The sequence below is a fragment of the Mustela lutreola genome, chromosome 11, assembly GCF_030435805.1.
Source record: "Mustela lutreola isolate mMusLut2 chromosome 11, mMusLut2.pri, whole genome shotgun sequence".
NCBI lineage: Eukaryota > Metazoa > Chordata > Mammalia > Carnivora > Mustelidae > Mustela > Mustela lutreola.
The window spans coordinates 52,763,034-52,784,809 of record NC_081300.1 but is presented as its reverse complement, the minus strand read 5'-3'; the positions used below and the strand labels follow the sequence as shown (position 1 = coordinate 52,784,809).

Genomic DNA, 21,776 nt, shown 5'->3' with positions numbered 1-21,776 from the left:
AGGTTGCAACCCTTTCTTCCCAGCAGGCTTGGCTGCTCTTGCTGGGCGGAAGTCGCTGCTGTCCCTCAGGGCTGTTACCACCTGACACCGGTGTTCACGCTGTGACCCAGAGGGCAGTTTCAGCCAAGTTTAGGCAAACAGCCCTGTGCCTTTTAACACACATTAGGACAGAGGACTCTTCTTCAGTGTGGGAAAGTCCACAGAGGACTTCAGACAGCAGCTAGGGTTCTAAAGTCTGGTTAATACTTCAGCCCCAGCCCTCGAAAGACTATGCTTGGATGTTGAATGTAAAAGACGATTACTTTATTAAGTGTAAAACTCTGGGCTGAGCTGTCCCTACCCTCTCACAGTCACATTCTACTGTATGGAAGCTGGGAGAAGGGAAGGGAAGGAATCACACTCTGCAAATGCAGAAGAAGAAAACTAGACGATAAGCTGAAGATAGACCAAAGCCTTCTGCCTTTGACAAAGTACATCAGGTGATTAACTGCAGCGAAGGAGGCAAAGATTTATGGAAGGTGGGGTTTGACTTGCAGACCTTTTTTTTTTTTTAAAGATTTTATTTATTTATTATACAGAGAGAGACATAGCAAGAGAGGGAACACAAGCAGGGGGAGTGGGAGAGGGAGAAGCAGGCTCCCCATGGTGCAAGGAGCCCAATGTAAGGCTGGATCCCAGGACCCTGAGATCATGACCTGAGCTGAAAGCAGATGCTTAACAACTGAGCCACCCCAATGCTCCTGGACACTTTCTTTCTTTCTTTCTTTCTTTTTTAATATTCTATTTATTTATTTGACAGAGAGAGAGAGATCACAAGTAGGCAGAGAGGCAGGCAGAGAGAGAAGAGGAAGCAGGCCCCCTGCTGAGCAGAGAGCCTGATGTGGGGCTCGATCCTAGGACCCTGAGATCTTGACCTGAGCCAAAGGCAGAGGCTTTAACCCACTGAGCCACCCAGGCGCCCCTGGACACCTTATTTCAATCAACCTTCACAACAGCGAATTTCGTGGACAGTCAGATTTTTCTCTGGATATTTCATATAATAATGAAATTTGAATTATAGTTCACCCTTGAACAACACAGGTTTGAATTGCATGGATCCACTTATACACAACAATCTTTTTTTTTTATAAATACAGTACAGTACTGTAAATACATTTTCCTAATAACATTTTCTTTTACCTAGTTTACTTTATTGTAAGAATACTGTATATAATACACGTACATATAAAATATGTGTTAAAGGATTGTTTATCTTATTATTAAGGCTTCTGGCCAACAGTAGGTCATCAGTAGTTAAGTTTTGGGAAGTTGAAAGTTCTATGTGGCTTTCCAATGGTGTAGGGGGGTTGACATCCCAACCCCCGTGTTGTTCAAACACACAGGTCCTGAACTTTCCAGGACAATTTAGATACTACAGATTTTGTTTATAGTTGTTGATATTTATGTATATACAGATCAGGAAAGAAAACTCCTTTGCCAAACCAAGTGATTTAATATTTGGTTTAGAAACATATTGTTCTTGCCTTCATCAAATCACCACTATTCCTCCCTCACCCAGAAATCGGTGCAGTTTTCTACAGATTATAATTTGCAAATCTAAATGGCCTTTAGAGTCATCCTCTCTGTCCTCCTTGCTTTTAAAAGAGCTAAGGGGGGGGGCGCCTGGGTGGCTCAGTGGGTCAAGCCCTCTGCCTTTGGCTCAGGTCATGATCTCAGGGTCCTGGGATCGAGCCCCACATGGGGATCTCTGCTTAGCAGGGAGCCTGCCTCCCCCCCCTCCTCTGCCTACTTGTGATCTCTGTCAAATAAATAAATAAAATCTTTAAAAAAAAAAAAAAAGAGCTCTAAGGCCTGTTGGTCTTTTGTATATGTGTATGTGGTCAGTGATTATACCAGCTTTCCATGGCCCTTGAAATTATTTTGGACTATCCACTCTGTTCTCCCTCCTTCCCACTCCAATTCCCAAGATGTAGAAGTCTGAAGTACCTGGCCTAGATTTCTTTAAATTTCGAGGAAGGGGCTTAAAGTGTGCGGTTTTTGAAGCCTTTGGGTTCCTGTTTACAAATGCAATGCTTATATTTGGAATCATGTTGAATCAGCCGTGTATCAGTCCCTTTTTCCTTTTCCATACACATCTACACACCCACAATTCAAAAGGCTTCATGAATTCAAAATGTGGGCCATGAGAAGAGAAACTGAGTGTCAAAAGCACAAAAATAGTACTTGGCATAAAATGGTTCTTAAAGTATGGCAGGGTTCTCAAGGTATCCTTCAGCCATCTCTCCTCCATGGAAGCCTGCAACTTCCCAGCACTCACAGTAGAAGATGCATAAATAAAATGCTTTCTCTCCTTCTCCCAACTAAAATGTAACCCTCAGGACAGTAGGGATTTTTTTTTTTTGGTCTGTTTTATTCCTTTCTATATTTCCAAGCAACCAAACAAAGGCCTAGCATATAGAAGGTACTCAATAAATATTAATCGAATGGATGACCCTTGAAGTTCTGTCTTGCCTATTCTGTAATAATCTGTAACACATTATTCTGTAATATCTGTAATAAATTATTCTCATCTCCTCTGTAAAAAGTTGCTATTGTTTTTGTGTTCGTTTAGATAAAGAGGAATTATATCTAAAGTGCATGGGATGACTTGAGATGAGGAGAGGGTATTGAGTGTAGGAAGAAGGTGGGGGATGGGGAGGAGATACTAAGTATAGGAGGCAAGTGATATTCAGGTGAATCAGTAACTCAGATTAAAGGATGACAAGGAGTATTTAAGCCCTGGCTCCTCTTTTCTGAAGTTCTGACAAACGTTGGTTGGAGCAAATACAAAAGCCCCCTTCAGATGAGAGGGGAACTGTAGTACTTATTCATTTATATTTATTTGAAGTTGGCTCCACACCCAACATGGGGCTTGAACTCATGAGCCTGAGAACAAGAGTCACGTGCTCTACAGAAAGCCAGTCAGGAACCCCTGATCTAACTTTATAAGGTACATCACGAGCATTGGTTTTACCATTAATCAGTCTTGCCCTAGTTCAGGAGCTGGGGGACTTGCTTCTCCACCACCATTGAACCTGTCCTCTTTGGGAATGCAAGAGTTGGGGTGTCCATGCAGGGCCCAATTTATTTAGAGTTTTATCTGCAGGGTAAGCCACGGGCGCTGTGTCCTGGCAGTTGAGGGAACGGCTGTCCTGATGCCTCAACAGTACAAGAGGGTGATTTTCTCCACAGTGGAGCCTGCGGTCAGGTGCAAGTGGTGCGTCTCATGGGCTTGGCTTAGAGACTTCTGACTGCCTGACTTTTTCTCTTCCCCCTTCCTATTAGCACTTCTCATTGACAGCCCCGGCCATCTCCAAGGCCACAAATGCCCATCTCCCTTCCCCTCCCCATCACAGCTGTGATGGCACCTCACCTCATTACCTCATCTCACCACACCTACCAGCCCTTCGTCTGGTAATCCCTTGCTGATCTTCAACTGCTGGTAGAGCATAAACCCAATGCCTCCCTGTTCCTCTCTCTCTTTTGATTCTCAAAAGTATACTTTGAGGGGTGCCTGGGTGGCACAGTCAGTTGAACATCTCATTCTTGGTTTCCTACCCAGTGATGAACTCTGGGCTGTGGGGTCGAGCCCTGTGAAGAGCCCCCTGGAGTCTGCTTGAGACTTTCTCTCCCTCTGTCCCTCTGCCCTGCTCTCTTTCTCAAATAATAAATAAATCCCTTTTTTTAAAAAAGCATACTTTGAGAGTAAAACCAATCAACAACATGTATGTGTTTTTCTTTGCTTTTCTGCTATCATACTGTTCATGGTCCTCAAAGCCTGTGGATGCTTCAAGTTAAATGCAGAACAAGCGGCACAAAAAAGTGTGAAGAAGGAAAGCACACAAAGTCTTACTCTTTTTTCACACAGGTGAGTTTTGTTGCCTCAATTTACATATGAAGCACCAGTATGCAGACTCCTGACTTACACAAGATCAAAGCCAAACCATTCCATGCAACTGAACTGACCCTCACACATATAGGCAATGAGCATTTTAGTCCTCAAGGTGTTTGCTCAAAACACTGCTCAAAACACAAAAGCACACTGAGGTTGGCTAATATATTCCATTTACATAACCCTAATTTTCCTGTCTACGTCCTGACAGAATGTCAGTAAGACTGAAGCAGCAGATGGAACAGGACAGAATAGTGGGCAAGAGCAGGCAGGGAGACCAGTCAGCTCAGAATTCAAACCCCACTTAGTCAGTTACCAACTCCATGACCTTGGCGAGCTCATTTTATAGCTTGTTAAGCCTCCATTTCCTTGACTGTCAAAACCAGATGATAATACCTATTTTACCTACTTTAGAGATTGTCATGAGGATTCAACTGGATGACGTGTTTCACAAAAAACATTCAACACAACAAGAAAAGGTGTGCTGGCGAGGATGTGTATCGCCCTCGGCCCACAAGACGCCCTGGTTCGGATGCATCTTCTCTCTCTTCTCTCTCTATTTCTGCAAGTCTACACACTTATATACGCTTACATGACCAATCAGCGAGCAGGGTACAGGAGGGAGCGAATCAGGCTGTGCACCTAAACGAACAACTTCGCTAGCAACCAATGCTATTTACTTCCTCTTTGGGCGTTCCGCTTAGTCTCACGAGGCAATCCTCACCTGGCAACTAGCCAGGCGCCATCTTTTAATGGCGGAGGCCGCCCTGGCCAGGGGCCTGCCTCCGACAGATGGGGAGGAAAAGGAACCTTGGTGCACTGTTGGTAGGAAGGCAAACTGGTACAGCCACTGTGGAGAACAGTATGGAGGTTTCTCAGAAAGTTAAAAATAGATACACAATCCTGTAATTGCACTACTGGGTATTTACCCAAAGAATAGAAAACACTAATTTGAAAGGATATGTGGGGACGCCTGGGTGGCTCAGTTGGTTGGGCGGCTGCCTTCGGCTCAGGCCATGATCCCAGAGTCTTGGGATCGAGTCCCACATCGGGCTCCTTACTCAGCAGGGAGCCTGCTTCTCCCTCTGCCTCTGCCTGCCATTCTGTCTGCCTGTGCTCGCTCTCTCCCCCTCTCTCCCTCTGATAAATAAATAAAATCTTAAAAAAAATAAAAAAGAAAGGATATATGCACCCCGTGTTTATAGCAACATTATTTATATCAGCCAAATATGGAAGCAGTCCAAGTGTCTGGATACATTATTATTCAGCCAAAAAAAAAAAAATGAATAGAATCTTGCCATTTGCAACAACATGGATGGAGCTAGAGTATGATGCTAAGCGAAATAACTCAGTCAGAGAAAGACAAATACCATATGATTTCACTCTTGTGTGGAAATTAAGAAACAAAGCAAAGCACAAAAGATAAAAGAGAGAGAGGCAAACCAAGAAACAGACTCCTAACTATAGAGACAAACTGATAGTTACCAGAGGCCAGGTGGGGGTGGCAACGGGTGACAAAGGTGATGGAGATCAAGGAGTGCACTTGTAATGATAAGCATAGGCTGATATATAGAATTGTTGAATCACTGGGGGGCCTGGATGGCTCAGTTGGTGGAGCATGCAACTCTTGATCTCGGGGTTGTGGGTTCAAGGCCCACGTTGGGTGGGAAGATTACTTAAAAAAAAATAAAATCTTAAAAAAAAAGAATTGTTGAATCACTGTATCACACACCTGAATATTAAACTGTATGTTGACTATACTGGAATTAAAATTAAAAACTTGGGGGCGCCTGGGTGGCTCAGTGGGTTAAAGCCTCTGCCTTCGGCTCAGGTCATGATCTCAGGGTCCTGGGATAGAGCCCTACATTGGGCTCTCTGCTCAGCAGGGAGCCTGCTTCCTCCTCTCTCTCTGTCTACCTCTCTGCCTACTTGTGATCTCTGTCTGTCAAATAAATAAATAAAATATTTTTTAAAAAATTTAAAACTTGAAAAGAAAAAAGAAAACATGCAGCAGAGTCCTGGCACACATAGTAAGCATTCAGTAATTGGTACCTTAAAACTATTGCAATAGCAGAAGTTTTGACCTTTTGTTTCTTAAAAAAAGGCCTGAAACCTTTTAGTTACAACATCTTAGATTAGCTATTAAATCTAACAGCTTTTTAACCAGTTGAACAGGTTATTTCATGTTGTTCATTTTTTCTGCATTAGTCATGAAAACGGGAGGCCCAGTCACTCATCTTTTCCCCAACGTTTCCAAAGTAAAATTTCAAACGTGCAACTAACTGAAACACTTTTACAGTGAACACCCCAATATAGGCCCCCTACTGAGAACTTAGCACTAATACTTTACTGGACTTTCTGTATCACCTAGCTATCCATGATCCATCTGTTTCTCTACCCAGTGATCTTTCTTATATTTTATGCATTTCAAAGTAAATTACAGACACTTCCTTTTGAATACTTTAGCATATCCTCACTATCTCAAGTTTAGGGTTTGTTTACATTTTCTAATCATTGTATTATGATCTAGAAGCTACATTGGAGATCAGTCTGTCCTGATCCCTTTGCTCCACAAAGTGGAAGCTGAGGCAACACACGAATCTCTGGAAATGGCCTTAGCTTTAAGAGTGGAGACACCAAAAAAACACACAGAGCCAGATTTTAAGAATTCCTCCATTTCCTTTTTTGTTTGTTTTGTTTTAGTTTATTTCTTTTCAGTGTTCCAGCATTCATTGTTTATGCACCACACCCAGTGCTCCATGCAATACATGCCGTCCATAATACCCACCACCAGGCTCACCCAACCGCCCCCCCAATACCCTCAGTTTGTTTCTCAGAGTCCACAGTTTCTCATGGTTTGTCTAAAGTAGTCTTTGTTTCTTTTTTTTTTTTAAGACTTTTTTTTTATCAGCAGTTTTTTTTAAATTTTTTTTTTTTAAGTTTTTTAAATTTTATTTGACAGAGAAAGAAAAAGAGAGAGCACAAGTAGGAGGAGTGACAGGCAGAAGAAGAGAGAGAAGCAGGCTTCCTGCTGAGTGAGGAGTCATATGCAGGGCTCAATCCCAAGACCCTGGGATCAAGACCTGAGCCAAAAGCAGACGCTTAACCAACTGAGCCACCGAGGGGCCCATGAGCAGTTTTAGATTTGCAACAAAATTGCAAGGGAAGTACAGAGATTTCCCTTATACTCCCAGTCTCCTTATATGAATAACCTTCTCTATTAACAACATCACTTACTAGGATGATACATTTTTTACCAAGGATGAACCTACAATGACACATCATAATCACCCATAGTCTGTAGTTTACCTTAGGGTTCACTCTTGGTGTTGGACATTCTATGGGTTTAAAAAAATGTATAATGACATATATCCACTGTTATAATATCATATAAAGTATTTTCACTGGCCTAAAAATCTACTGTGCTCTGCTCGTTCATCTCTCCTACTAACCCCGACCCTGGCAACAACTGATCTTTTTACTGTCTCCATAGTCTTGCCTTTTTCAGTATGTCATATCCTTGGAATCACAGTAGGTGACTTTTCAGATTGGCTTCTTTCACCTAGTGATACTCATTTAAGGTTATTCCATGTCTTTTGTGACTTGATAGCTTGTTTCTTCTTAGCACTGTATAATATCCCATTGTCTGCGTGTGCCACAATTTCTCCATTCACCTATTAAAGGGCATCTTTGTTGTTTCCTGGTTTTGGCAATTATGAATAAAGTTGCTATAAACATCCACATTCAGGTGTTCATGTGGATGTGTTTTCAACTTTTTATTTTTATTAATTTTTTATTTTTTAAAGATTTTATTTATTTATTTGACCCAGTGAGAGAGGGAGCACAAGCAGGGGGAGTGGAAGAGGAAAAAGCAGGCTTCCTGCTGAGCAGGGAGCCCAATGCAGGCTGGATCCGAGGACCCTAGGATCATGACCTGAGCTGAAGGCAGACGCTTAATGACTGAGCCACCCATAGAGCAATACCATAGAGCACAATCACAGGATCGTAAGATAAGAGTATGTTTAGATTTGTAAGAACTGCCAAACTCTCTTCCAAAGTGGCTGGACTATATTGTATTTCTACCAACAATAAATTAGAGTTCCATTGTTCTGCATCCTTGGCAGGACTCGGCGATATCAGCATTTCAAGTTTTTGCCATTCTGATAGGTGTGTAGTGTCATTTCATATTTGTTTGGATTTGCATCATTTGGTTTGTTGAAGTCTATCTCGAATACTTTTAGGTGGTGCCATGAACTGATCTGTGTTTCCCCAAAAGGTGTATGTTGAACTCATTCCCTCCATTGTGATGGTGATCAAACATGGGGACTTTGGGAGGTAATTGGGATTAGAAAAAGTCATGACAGTGGGGTCCTTGTGATTGGATTAGTGCTCTTATAAGGAGAGACACCAGGGACCATGTTTGCTCTCTCTCCTGTTTGAGGACACAACACAAAGGTGACCATCTGCAAGTTAGGAAGAGAGGTCTCACCAAAACCTGACCATGCTGGCATCATGATTTTGGACTTCTCAGCCTCCTGAACTGTAAGAAATAAATTTCTGTCTTTTAAGCCACCACCTATGCTGTTTTGTTATAGCAGCCGGAGCTAAGACCAATGCACTGTAGATATATTGAAACTATTGGCTCATCTTATCATAGATTATAAATTAGTGCCTTGCAGAAAAGACTAATGAAATCTTAGTTTGTTGAAAATGCGTTAGATAAAAAGTATAAATTAAAAAAATTATAAATAGGGGCACCTGGGTGGATCAGTGGGTTAAAGCCTCTGCCTTGGGCTCAAGTCATGGTACCAGGGTCCTGGGATCGAGCCCTACATCCGGCTTTCTGCTCAGCAGGGACCCTGCTTCCTCCTTTCTCTCTGCCTCTCTGCCTACTTATGACCCCTGTCTGTTAAATAAAAATAAAAAAAAAACTTTTAAAAAAAGTTGTAAATTAAAAAATGCCATGTATTTGCAAATCATGTATCTAATAAGAGGTTAATATCCTTATATTATATAAAGAACTTCTTTATATATATATTTATATATATATAAAGAACTTCTACAATATAAAGAACTTCTACAACCTAACAACAAAAAACAAATAACCTAATTAAAAAGGAGCAAAGGTCTCGAACAGACATTTGTCCCAAGAAGATATGTAAAGGGCCAATAAGCACATGAAATGATGTTCAACATCACTAGTCATTAGGAAATACAAGTCCAAGCCACAAGACACCACTCTTGCCAATTAGGATGGCTATCAGCAAACAGAAACTAACAAATGTTCATGAGGGTGCTGGAGAAACTGGGACCCTTGTGCATTGCACACGGGAATATGGAATGCTATAGCCACTCAAAAACAGTGTGATAGGGCGCCTGGGTGGCTCAGTGGGTTAAGCCGCTGCCTTCGGCTCAGGTCATGATCTCAGGGTCCGGGGATCGAGTCCCACATCAGGCTCTCTGCTCAGCAGGGAGCCTGCTTCCTCCTCTCTCTCTGCCTACCTCACTGCCTACTTGTGATCTCTCTCTGTCAAATAAATAAAAAAAAATAAAAAAATAAAAAATAAATAAAAACAGTGTGATAGATCCTCAGAAAATTAAAACTGGAATTACCGTATGATATAGTAATTCCTCTTCTGGGTATATAGCCAAAGGATGGAAAATAGGGTCCCAAGAAGGTACTTGTGACACCACATCCATAGAAGCATTATTCTTAAATAACCAAAAGGTAGAAGCAACCCAGTTGCCATCAACAGGCAAACAAATGAACAAACTGTTCATTCAGCTTTTTAAAAAAGGAAGGAAATTCTGTCACATGCTACAACATGGAAGAATCTTGAAGACACAATGCTAAGTGAAATAAACCAGTCATAGAAGGGACAAATATTGTATGATTCCGTCTAAGTGACTGACTGAGAGAACAGTCAAATTCATGGGGACAGAAAGTAAAATGCTGGCTCAAAGGGGCTGGAGCAGGGAGAATGGGAAGTTATTGCCTAATAGGGACAGAGTGTCTGTTTTGCAAGATGGGTTCTGGAGATGGATGATGGTGATAGTTGCGCAAGAGTGCAATCGTACGATTTCCACAGAACTGCACACTGACAAATGGTTAACTGGATGGCTCAGTGGGTAAGTGTCCAACTCCTGATCTCAGCTCAGGTCTCAATATCAGGGTTGTGAGTTCAAGCCCCACATGAAGCTCTGTGCTGGGCATGGAGTCTAGTTTAAAAAAAAAAAAAAAAGGTTAAGATGGTAAATTTCATGTTATATGCATTTTACCACAATTCCCCTCAAAATAAAATATTATCACATAATAACTAAGTACTCTAAGATAGGAAAGAAAGGATGAGTGAGTTACTTTTTGGTGAGTGTCTACAGGCCTTTAAAAAATGTTCTACCAAATTAAAAAAATAAATAAACCAATAAATATTGCTTTACCAGTAATCCGCTGTGTCCATACAACGTCGATGGTTTAGGAAGCACATCAGCACCCACTATCTCAGTTATCCTTACAAAATCTCTGTGAGGCAGATAAAGTATGTTATTCCAACTTTATAAGAGAAGAGACTGAGGCTCAGACAAGTTCTTGGAGCCAGGAAACTACAGAATCAGCTATTAAGGGCTGGTCTCCTGTCTCTAAAATGGTAGCCAATACACTTTTAGAAGCCCTTAGCTGCTTCTAGAATCCTTTGTGGTAACTCACCCCAACATCTCCTGGAGCTTGTGGTGTGCCACAGCACGAGTGGTTTTAACTTGGTTGGTTTGTAAGCCTCGCCAACTGGCCAGTGTCACGGGTCTGCTTCCTGTAGAGCCCAGTTCACTTCACTGCACTCATGGTCAGAGACAGTGGGTCTAACTCTGGCCAAACATCTTTCAAATGGAGACGCCCTTCTCTTTTTTTTAAGACTTTAGTTATTATTTGACAGAGAGAGACACAACAAGAGAGGGAACACAAGAAGGGGAGTGGGAGGGGGAGAAGCAGGCTTCCCGCTGAGCAGCGAGCCCGACCTGGGGTTTGATCCCAGGCCCCTGGAATCATGACCTGAGCTGAAGGGGGATACTTAACCGACTGAGCCACACAGGCGCCCCATCAAATGGATACTTTTTTATTTTATTTTATTTTATTTTAAAGATTTTATTTATTTATTTGACAGAGAGAAATCACAAGTAGACGGAGAGGCAGGCAGAGAGAGAGAGAGAGAGGGAAGCAGGCTCCCTGCTGAGCAGAGAGCCCGACGCGGGACTCGATCCCAGGACCCTAAGATCATGACCTGAGCCAAAGGCAGCGGCTTAACCCACTGAGCCACCCAGGTGCCCCAAATGGATACTTTTTGTTTTTTTTTAAAGATTTTATTTATTTATTTGACAGAGAGAGAGATCACAAGAAGGCAGAGAGGCAGGCAGAGAGAGAGGAGGAAGCAGGCTCCCTGCTGAGCAGAGAGTCCGATGTGGGACTCCATCCCAGGACCCTGGGATCATGACCTGAGCCGAAGGCAGCGGCTTAACCCACTGAGCCACCCAGGCACCCCCAAATGGATACTTTTAACAACAATTCGGTATAGATAGAAATTTGGATTTTTCCTTACTGCTACTGAAAAACTCGAAGGGCTTGCTGGAGGTATATCAGTATTAGATGCGCAGGAGAATCGGAACCTGTTAGAGTGCAGCCAGTTACAATTAAGAGGAACGGTAACTAGACCTGGTTTAAACTACAAAATGATTTTGTTGGTTCCCATAAGTGCTAAGTTTAAAAACCATATAAGCCTCAGGTCTGGAATCATCTAGAAGTTTTTGAAGAATTGGGGTCTTGGACTCCTTTCACTTGCTGGACCCTCTTCCAAGCATTGACTTCCTCTTCCTGGCTTCTGTCATGATGGCTCACTGGACATAGTGGTGGTCTCACCTCCACACACATGGTGTACAGAAGAGGAGGGATTGCTTTGTCCCAGCATTCTAGGCATGAGTTTCATTTGATTGGACTGATGAAGGGCCATGCCCCACCCAGTCCCTGAGGCCTGGGGAAAAGGTTTACCAACTGACTTAGCTCATGTCCTGTGCTCACCTCTACAGGCCAGGGATAACCACTTCTCCCTCAATCCTCTGGAAATGGAAAATGTATGCCATTAGAAAGTAGAAATGGGTAATGACTTTCGGGAAGGATCCAACAGGTGTTACCTCAGCAGAGCTTCCCATGCTGGGTGCTGCAGCCTGTGGAGTGGTTAGGTACGGTACACTGAGTGCTCAGTAGGCCTTGGAGCCCCAGGCAAGGTTGGAGGCAGCTGGAGTTCCCATGGACGCTCTCCAGCCCTGAGCTGAGCCTAGCTGTATATGCTACACAATGTGACCGCTTTCTGTGTCCGCCGTGGGAAGAAAGGATTGAGAAATACTGTGCTACCAAGTCATTTGGATACTTCTCAATCCATGAAAGCAATTTATCAGTCATGTTAATAGACTTAGGCAATTTTCTCCTGAAAGCACTACCTTTGTGAACTGCAGTCTTATCTCAAATTTCCATTTCCAGAAAAGATGGTGCAAAAACTAGTTTGGATACTGCCTCATCTAGGTCTGGGTCTGAATATAGGGTAAAGTACACATTGGCTTTGAGAGCAGGAACAGAGTATTCTTCAACATTTCCTATATGTGGGGCTTAGGATTGATCTGGCTGAATTTGATTGTAAACAACAGTGGATCTAGAACAGGATTTCCTTAGTTGGGGTGTAATAGGTAAGCCCCTGACCTCAGCCTGGCTGCTGTCATGGTCCTTTGACTTCCAAGAGTTGAAGGCAAAAATGCATGGTGGGAGGAGGGATATATCCCTCACCAAAGCCACACGTGGTCCCACCTCTCTTCAATTCTTAGTGTTGCAAAATGTTGGTACCTCTTTGGAGCTTCTCCACTGCTGGTCTGTGGCTTAGTTGTGGTGAACACACACTGACAATGAGGACACGGAATAAAGGGGAACCTGGAATTCCCTTTGCCTCTTCACCCAGACCTTTAACAACTTTGATGGAACCTGACTCTTCCTCACTTCCCTCACCTTGCCTTCATTTTAGAGGCCCAGGCCAGAAAGTCTAGGGTGGGAAATGTGGACGTGGACATGCTCCATGCTCAGGAGAGCCCTGTGCTTGGTTTATTGCTTTTTTTATAACCATCTTAACATTCTTTTTTTTTTTTTTTTAAGATTTTATTTATTTATTTAAGAGAGAGTGAGTGCAAGCAGGGGGAGTGGGAAAGGCAGAAGGAGAAGCAGGCTCTCTGCTGAGCAAGGAGCCCAATGCAGGGCAAGCTCCATCTCAGGACCCTGGGATCATGACCTGAGCCAAAGGCAGATGCTTAACTGACTGAGCCACCCAAGTGCCCCCCAACTTGAAATTCTTAACAATTATACCTTTGTATTTGTGTTTTGGAGGTGACGTCGGATGGGACAGCAGTGGATGTTCATAAGCTGAAGAGTTAGGTGTCACGTGTGTCCTTGCTGGCTCATTCTCATGGAGTGTGCCATCTCATGTCCCAGGAGCTCAGGATTTCAGTGGACTCACTGGAGATCCCCACTGGAGATAGCAAGAGACTGAGCAGACTCCAAATAGATGCCAGATAGGGTGCCAGGTCTACGACTGAGTAACTGGAGGGGTTCACCCCCAAGAAGTCATTCTTTCTCTTCCAGCCAGAAAGCAAGCAATGGCATTCTCAGAGTCATGAATGAATGAGGACTGCTACCACGTTTTCTCTTGCTCTCGTTACTTCCTTATAATAGCCAACCACTTGCTTCAAAGATTTTAGTTATTTGTTTTATTTTAGAGAGAGAGAAAGTGAGAGCACATCCAAGTGGGAGGAGGGGCAAAGGGAGAGGGAGAGAATCTCAAACAGACATGGCACTGTACCCAGAACCTGATGCAGGGCTGAGTTCGTGACTGGAGCTGAAACCAAGAGTCAGTCCCTCAGCCTACTGAGCCACCCAGGTGCCCCAGCCAACCACTTACTTCGAAGATGGTGATACAAAAGGAAAGGGAAAGGAAGGGAGATCCATAGTTCCTTCTCCTTTCAGTCCTTTCTTGCTCAGGAAGCCAAAGGTAGAGAAGGTCGGTAGGATGTGGGCATATTAAGAAGTGAAAAACAACAAAGAACGTTTGGCTATTTTAACGCCATGTTTCCACTATTCTCGCTACAACAAAATATATATGCGTGTACAAACTATGAAACAGAAGCGGTGTGATTTGTGTGATTCTGCGTATGTTTCATGCTCTTATACGTCCATCTAAAGATGCCATTTGTGGGGCGCCTGGGAGGCTCCGTCAGTTAGAAGTCTGCCTTTGGATCAGGCCATGATCTCCAGGTCTTGGGATCAGGTTCCTTGCTCAGTGGGGAGCCTGCTTCTCCCTCTGCCTGCCGCTCCCCCACGACTTGTGTGAGCGTTCTCTCTCTGTGAAATAAAGAAATAACAGGTTTTAAAAAAGAAAGAAAGAAAAGTAAATAAAACTGGCATTTGTGATATAAAGATGAGTGGTAAAAATTCATGCTAATAATGTAAAATTGTAGTTTTTCCTTTACTTGAAACATTAAATAGCAAGTGGAAAACACCATGACAGGTGAACAGAAGGAAGAAACATTAGATTTTAGTAGCTTTCATGGTGCTTTTTTTCTTGTTCTTTGAAGGGGCCCCACATGTGTGTTTTGCTCTGGGTCCTCTAAGTTAATGGGGCTGGCCCTGGCTGGAGCCCAGATATCTGCATTTCAAAGCGCCCTGCCAGAAGATTCCAAAGCACAGCCTGAAGGTAGAACCTGGTATCTTTCTCCCTGGCTTCCCAGGGCTCTATTCCTGCCAGCCTGCTCCAGCACTCCCCCAGCACTGCCCCTCCACCTTCGTCTCCAGAGTCCTGAGCACAAAGTCAAGGTTCTCTGAGCTCCGGAGTTGTCTGCCCTGCATAGTGTGGCTCCCTTTCTCTCAAATAACACTGATGCTGTGCTTTAGATGCCTTAATGTGAAAGCATACGGTTGCCCAGCTACTCTGAAGGGACAGCTCAGTTTTAAAAGCATTACATCCTAACTTCCAAGCCTCCACATTTTTGCTCCCTGAAGTCATAAGGTTATTTCCTACCTGGTTTCCAAATGCCCCTCTGACCTCTCACTCAGTTTAGAATTTCAGTCATTTTCCTAATCGACTACAGGTTTTTCTGGAGGCCTGTAGTCTTCAGGAAATCCTTGAGAACCTCCCCACTTGTCTCCAGTGGAGACCAGACATGACAACTGGGCAGGCCTGGCACTCTGCCCGCCTCTGCTCACCTCCACCTCCCTCTCAGGGCAGTAGCCCATTCTGTCCTCTCTTCACTCTGCCGCCTGCCTCACTGCTACCTGAAACAAAACAAAACACTTGGCTTTTCCAATTTAATAGTTTATTATCTTTTTAAGAGTCTATTGATTTATTTGACAGAGAGAGACAGCGAGAGAGGGAGCACAAGCAGGGAGTGGGAGAGGGAGAAACAGTCTTCCCACAGAGCAGGGAGCCCGAGGCGGGACTTTGATCCCAGGACTCCGGGATCCTGACCTGAGCCAAAGCCAGACACTTAACCACTGAACCACCCAGGCGAATAGTTGAATGTAGGCTCTTCTCCTCCCTGAATGGAAGTATCATCCCCAAAGTTTACAATCCCCCTCTTGATAGTTTTGCCCAAGGAAGAGACATTTCCACTCGTAAACTTTTTACTTGCATTCTGTCACATCATCTTTTACTTAAACTTATGGTTATCAGTATTTTGTGGACCTTTTACTGATTTCAAAGAAACTACATTGTTATTAGATCAACAGGTATCATTGTTTATGTCCTTAGAAGTTAGTGCTCTCAGAGGCGGGCCCGATCCTTTATGTCACCCTATCCTCTGCTTTACTGGTGAGAAAACCAGCTTGGAGAAGCTAGTGTTATGGGGCCTGGTACAATACTTAGTTCTTCTGAAGTCGAGCTCAGTGTATCAAAGTCAGAAAAGGCAAGAAACCTGTAGGTTGGTAAAGACATCGGCGCACAGTGCGGGGCTGGGTGGGGAGCACCCTGCAGGTTGGGGGGACAGAAGATCCTTCACTCCCCTCACCCCTTCTGGACCTCAGCCATTACCCCTTCACCTGGTTGTTCATCTGTATCCTTCATGATGTCCTTTACGAGAAGCTGGCAAACAAAAAAGCGGGATAAAGAAAGAGAAAAGGAGAGCAAAGAGCAAAGAACAAAGAGTTGAAGGAGAGATACTATCCTTGAGTAACTGGGGAATGAAGCAAAAGCAAGACATCCAAGAATAGACAAATGAGATTCTATTCAACCAGTTATTTTTTCTAGTAAAGGACCGGCCGTGGTAACTTAAAAACATTCTCTAGAAGATAAATAAGGAGATGAGGGGACTCAGGCTTGGAGAGGTCATGTAACTTGAAAAGGTTAAGAGAGGAACCCAGTGTTCTCATCTCGCCTAAATGATCCAGTAAAGTCCTTCTGCCTCCAAGAAAATGAAAAAGTATACCTGTTTCTGTTCCACGGTTGTCCTAAGTTTTACATCTTTCATGAGAACAACAACAAAAAAGCACCAAAGGCAAAATGAGATCTTTTTGGAGTGCTTTTCTTTTTTTCTTTTTCTTTCTTTTCTTTCTTTCTTTTTTTTTTTTTTTTAAGATTTTATTTATTTACTTGACAGACAGAGATCTCAAGTAGGCAGAAAGGCAGGCATTTAGAGAGGGAAGCAGGCTCCCCGGATGAGCAGAGAGCCCGAGGTAGGACTCCATCCCAGGACCCCGAGCCAAAGGCAGAGGCTTTAACCCCCAGAACCACCCAGGCACCCCTCAGAGTGTTTTTCTTAAGGGAGCCCAGAGGGAGAAGAAAGCAAATCTCTCTGGGTGGGTCAGCCCCTTCGTAAGGAGGAATCGGTGTTACTTTGACTTCACAAGAGGGATGCCTGTGGTAAAAATTCAAACCGTTTTGAGAGAGAGAGAGAGAGAGAGAGGATTACCTCATCTTCAGTAGAAGGGCCACCACTCTCTCCAGGCTACAACCCATTTCTGAAGCTTTCACACAACTTCCTTGTATAACCAGAGAGAAGGAAGGAAGACAGCACACGAGGAGTGGGGGAAGGAAATGGACCGGCTGCTATTGTAAGACTGGGAGAAAGGCAGCCAGAAGGTGGGAAGAATAGGTGGGGTGGGGCCTGGCCACACAAGATCAAAGGCAGCAGTAGGATTAGGAGCATTTACCTGGCCTGAGGCATGTGGAAGCAGGACTCTGAACCCAGCCCAGGGAATGGTGGGTGTGTGGAGATAGGTCCCGTTTATCTAACATGCAACAACCACGTATCTTTGTAGGCCAACCTGTTTTGCTCTAAAACTTTTAAAGCGTTTCTGCTTTAGGTATTTATTTTTACCAAATTTCGAGGTGACATCCAGGTTTAGCGGGACACCAGCTAGCTTGCTTGGAGCTCCACAAGTTCAGTTGTTTTTCACTTACGGCCCCAGTTCTAAAACACCTCTCAATGCGGTGTCAAAAACAAACAACAACAACAACAAAAAAAACCAAGCGGGGAGACTGGGTGGGTCGCTCGTTAAGCATCTGCCTTAGGCTCTGGTCATGATCCCAGAGTGCTGGGATGGAGCCCCACACCGGGATCCCTGATTGGCAGGAAGCCTGCTTCTCCCTCTCACACTCCCCCTGCTTGTGTTCCCTGTCTCGCTGTGTCTCTCTCTGTCAAACAAATAAATAAAATCTTTTTTTTTTTTTTTTAAAGCATTTTTAAAAATCCAAATGCAGAGGCACAAAATCTTGGCAGCCAAAATTGTATGGGCTTTGAAAGAGAAATGGAGCCCAAGGACACGAATTGACTTGTTGAGTGCCAAAGGATGAGAGACCAATTTTTTAAAAAAGAGGAAGACTGGATGTTATCTGACCATTCACTTTCGAGCTGGTAATACACTCGGGATCCCTTGGTAAGGGACATTGCTGTTTATAACTTAGAATACCCAATCCACTGTCTGAGGCCCAGTTCATAATACCCAGACCTGTTGTCTGGATGTCGTCTTCATGAACAAAACATGTTGGACTTCCTAGCTGCTTTCCCGCTAACAGAATTCCCCTAAACCAAGGTGGATCTTCTGGTTACTTCCAGCACCAGGCCAGCAGGCATTGATTTACATCATCACATAAATGTCATCTCAAAAGAGCCCGGAGAACCCTCCTTGACTCTCCATTTGCAAAGATCGGGTTACAAAAAGCGCCGCCCCCCAATACCTGGATGCAGGTTTGACATTGTGACAGTCAGTATAATCGAGGAAAACGCCCTTCAAGGAAAACATGCTATTATGTGAACCCAGTGGGCAGACACAGAAACAGGAAGGCTGAGATTAGAGTCTGCTTTACAGTTCTTTTGATGTTTCCGGAGCCAACTCGGGAAGCCGGTGAGGCTCTCAGGGAGCTGATCAAAGGTACCTCGGCAGGTTCAAGTTAACACGGACTTGGCGAAAGCAGGGCAGCACCTGCCTGCGAATAGCAACACATTTCACCAAATAAAGTCGACCTTTGAGTCAAGCTTGGAGGTGACAGTCCATTATAAAAGTTGCACAGAGTTTTTTCCTGCTGTAGCTGAGGTCTCTGAAAGGGAAATAATGCTCTGCTTTGTTTTCTTTGCTTGGTGGTATTTATTTTAAAGCCGATCTTTGCCCCCTGGTGTATACCATTTAAGACCTCTGGCTCTAATCAGCTTACATGGACTTGTTTCCAAAAAAGGTGATATTTTGGGGTTGGAGGAGAGAAGAGTGGAAAGGCACTGTCATAAATCTTCACTTTCCTTTTTAAAGTGTTACTTCTTGAAGCGGTGTCTTCGGTCCAAGGCGGCCCCTCATCTGTATTTGGGAAAATACAGTTTCCCCCTAAAGACAATTTCTATACCGAGGAAATTAAAAGGAGCAGCACAGAGTAATGAGATATACTAGGATAAGTCTAAAGTTTCTCTGAGTCAAAAAACAAACCACCACTCCAGACATGCACTGAAAAAAGTAGTAGCCCCAAGGTTGCAGGCTCAGAAAGCTGATACTTAGAAAGGGAAATGAAATGCAGTGAATCAGAGATTAGGTGTTAAGACTCACACAGAGAAGCTACAAAACAGATTTCTTGGCATTGGAGAGTTCATGATTTCAGGCTCTGGCCAGCCATAGGATTTAGGAAATCAAGTCTCCCTGAGAAGCAGAGGTGGCCAAAGGGTAAACCAATGGGGGATGGCAGGGAGCTTGCTAGACAACAGAAAAATAGCGGTACTTAGAAAATAAAACTTGAATGTGATCATCTGCCAAAACAACCATCAAATCTTTTTTGATCAACAGCATGATAAAAATGGGACAGGTCCAAGTTATTTCATTTCAGGTATCGCGTGTGGAAGGAGAGGGAGTTTACAGAATCACCTAGTGAATGTGGGCTCTATTAGCCACTAACCACAGCCACCTTGAACTTGGATGAGCCTCAGGTTTCTTAGCTCCATAATGGGAATAACATCTCTCACTAGGGTTGTGAGGACTAAAGGAGACAGGTACAGAAACTGTTCGATAAATGTAATACTAATGAAATAAATCACATAAAGTGTTCAGTAAATATTGTTTCTTTTCCTTTTCTCAATGATCTCACATTTTTCATTGCAATATTGGGTTTATAGATGATACATTTATAGAAAACATTACAATTGGAGGACTGTTGATTAGAGAATTGGAAATAAGTAATGTTCCAGATTGTGGAGATTTACCATACACATAAGCTGGGGGTGGGGTGGGGTGGGGAGAAATGTTACCTAATGTGATACACATCACAGAATCAATGGAGTAAATCAAATTTCCAAAACAAAAATTGATCTTGAAACCCCTCCATGGTTTCATTTTCCTAACCTGTATGTTCGTCAGTTAAATGTCTGTCTATATAAGTTCTCTCTACGTCTGAGTAAATTCCCACCGTGGAATTTGATTTCATTTGCAAGTCAACCTTACAGCGCTTCAAAAGCTGTACATTCTATTGACGTCTATAAAACATTTCATTCAAAAACAGTTTCCTTGACATTTGGTGAAAACCTTATAGTATTTTTTATTGTACTCATCACTTTTCATGCTTCCCTCATTTATTAGCTGTCCTCCTGTGACCACCAACCATAAATTGTTGCTCTTTTTTTCTTTAAGATTTTATTTATTTGTCAGAGAGAGAGAGAACACAAGCAGGGGAGCAGCAGCAAGCAGAGGGAGAAGCAGGCTCTCTGCTGAACTAGGAGTCCAATGTAGGACTTGATCCCAGGACCCTGGGATCGTGACCTGAGCGGAAGTCCGACTCTTAACTGACTGGGCCACCCAGGCATCCCAAATTACTACTATTTCTTCAGCCACAAATTATTTATTATTTTTTCGGTCTTTAAATCATAAAACTCATCTCAGGGGTGCCGGTTAAACATCTGCCTTCAGCTCAGATCATGATCCCAGGGTCCTGGGATGGAGCCCATTGGTCTCAGTACTCAGCCGGGAGCCTGCTTCTCCCTCTCCTTCTGCCTGCCACTTCCCCTGCTTGAGTTCTCTGTCAAATAAGTAGATAAAATCTTGGGGTGCCTGGGTGGCTCAGTGGGTTAAGCCTCTGCCTTTGGCTCAGGTCATGATCCCAGGGTCTTGGGATGGAGCCCCACATCAGGCTCTTTGTTCAGCAGGGAGCCTGCTTCCCCATCTCTCTCTCTGCCTGCCTCTCTGCCTACTTATGATCTCTCTCTGTGTCAAATAAATAAATAAAGTCTTTAAAAATAAGTAAGTAAATAAATAAATAAATAAAATCTTAAAAAAAGAAAACACCCCTTATCTCAGTAGTCTGTTTTTAGGTAGAGGTCAAGATTTGATACACTCTTCTCTTAATGAGCTTAATGAGACCTAAAACCTGATTTCTGAAAGTTGCTTTTTACTCCCTGAACAAGTCTTCAGAGATAAACTGTATTTTTTCATTTGCTACAAATGCATGTTTATCTTCCTGAAGTATTAGGTCTATTGTTGCTGGTTTAGTTTGACAGGTTGCATGGACTGTACGGATGCTACATACGACCCCAGCGTCTGATACCAAATTTATGTTAAACTCTAATTGGCTAAGTTGACCTAGATGATAACTCTACATCCAATTACATTTATTTACTTATTTTTATTTCTTTAAAGATTTTTTTATTTGAGAGAGAGAGCAAGCAGGAGAGCACAAGCAGGGGGAGTGGCAGAGGGAGAGGGAGAAGCAGACTCCTTACTCAGCAGGGAGCCAGCTGGCAGGACCCTGGGATGGTGCCCTGAGCCAAAGGCAGATGCTTAATGATTGAGCCATCCAGGAGGCCTAAATTACATTTCTTACAAAAATTGTCTAATACCTCAACAAAAAGCGAAAGAACATTTTTTTTTAAGGTACGTAAAGAGAACTCCTAGTGTTCTCCTTATGTAGAGAAACTACCTAATAAGCCAAGCCACAGGTTTTTCTCTTTTATTTTATTTTATTTTATTTATTTATTCATGAGAGAGAGAGAGAGGCAGAGTCAGAGGAAGAAGCAGGCTCCCAGGGAGCCCAATGTGGGATTTGGGATTTGATCCCAGGATCTTAATCATCTGAGCCACCTAGGTTCCCTGTTTTTTGGGGTTTTTTTGTTTGTTTGTTTTAAGATTTTATTTATTTTTGAGAGAGAGGGTGAGAGAGGAGAAGAGGGAGAACGAAGTGGAAGAGTAAGAGGGATAAGCAGATTCCCCACTGAGCAGAGAACCCGATGTGGAACTCGATCCCAGGAGCCGGAGATCATGATCTAAGCCAAAGACAGACACTAAACCAATTGTGCCTCCCAGGAGCTC

General features: G+C 43.3%; 1 long non-coding RNA gene across 1 annotated transcript; it reads right to left on the bottom strand.

Moving 5' to 3' along the window:
- Window positions 1-14,063: 14,063 nt before the first annotated feature.
- LOC131811418 (uncharacterized) lies at window positions 14,064-17,073 on the bottom strand. The gene is made up of 2 exons (XR_009345925.1): window positions 16,913-17,073; window positions 14,064-14,351 (listed from the first exon to the last, which is right to left on the bottom strand). It is a non-coding gene; the product is annotated as an uncharacterized LOC131811418 (long non-coding RNA).
- Between the last annotated feature and the right edge of the window lie 4,703 nt (window positions 17,074-21,776).